Source organism: Penaeus monodon, chromosome 20, assembly GCF_015228065.2.
Source record: "Penaeus monodon isolate SGIC_2016 chromosome 20, NSTDA_Pmon_1, whole genome shotgun sequence".
Lineage (NCBI taxonomy): Eukaryota > Metazoa > Arthropoda > Malacostraca > Decapoda > Penaeidae > Penaeus > Penaeus monodon.
In genome coordinates this window covers 39,758,519-39,759,750 of record NC_051405.1, presented here as the reverse complement: position 1 = coordinate 39,759,750, position 1,232 = coordinate 39,758,519, and positions in this window count along the sequence as shown.

The window sequence follows — 1,232 nt, the reverse complement described above, 5'->3', positions numbered from 1 at the left end:
TACATTTATCAAGATTTTTTTTTTGTGCAAGCTGTAATGACGCTACATAAAAAGAGAGAGAGAATATAGAAAACTAACAACACCATAGAGGAAAACCTTCACTAAATGTTGATAGTTATTGATAATCATCTTGTGCAATAACTATGTGCACATTTCTATTTCACCAAAATTAGAAAATAATAATTCATGGTTATTACTAATTTCCATTTCCATTGCTTCCCTTTCTAACAATATCAAAACAAACATATATACAAACTAATGATTTGTAATTACAGAAGACTTTCAAAAGGACCCCTAAACTCTAGATAAATCCTTTTGCAGTAGTAATTCACCTCAAAATTTCACTGGGACCAAGAGATTTCCAGACTACGTGGAAACCACATTTACAGCCAGCATTCAGCTTAACCAGAAGCTAATAGTTCGACCAAACAGTAAATCTCAACAAATCTGCAGGGTTTCATAAACATACATTACGTGTAAATATTGAAGCAGGCTTGTGCTATTTACTGCAACATATATCTATTGGGCTAGATTCCAAAGAGCAGGTCAGATCTGTGTTAGCCGGAACAAAGCTCTAGTGGTTAAGCCACAAATATAAATAACTAACCTAAACTGGAATCATCACTACACCTGCACTGTTGAGCAAACAAAGTAAATGTGTAACTAAGACACTCCTTAATTGCTACACATGATTGCATTCATACATATTATAAAGAAAATAAGTAGAAGAATTCTAGGAATAGTTTGTGAGAATACAAAATTGCATCCATATATCATACACCTGTACACAAACATCCTGATTATGTAAAGACTAGTAGATTAAGCATTTACTTTTTCTTAAAATCACTCTCCATTACTGAGGTTATTTAATGCGTTTTGTTTGCTTCTCTTGAAAAACTGACTTTTGATAAAATGGGACAATAAAGAGGTATGTGAAATAATGATTCACATAACTTTTTATCTCCTTACACATGACAATCAGAATTATCTGTTTGAGATACTGAAAAGCTGGACTTTAATATGTTTATTTGAAATCACAACCAGTAACTTTTTTCAACAAATTATTTTTCTCCTCTACAGTAAGCCAGATGTAAACCAAAACATTTATATCTTATACAAAGACACTCATCTATGAAAAATATTGACATTTCAGAACATTTTCAACACTTTATCACTTAAATTATTATTATCCTATGTCACATTCACAGCCACATCTCTGTGCGACTAGAACT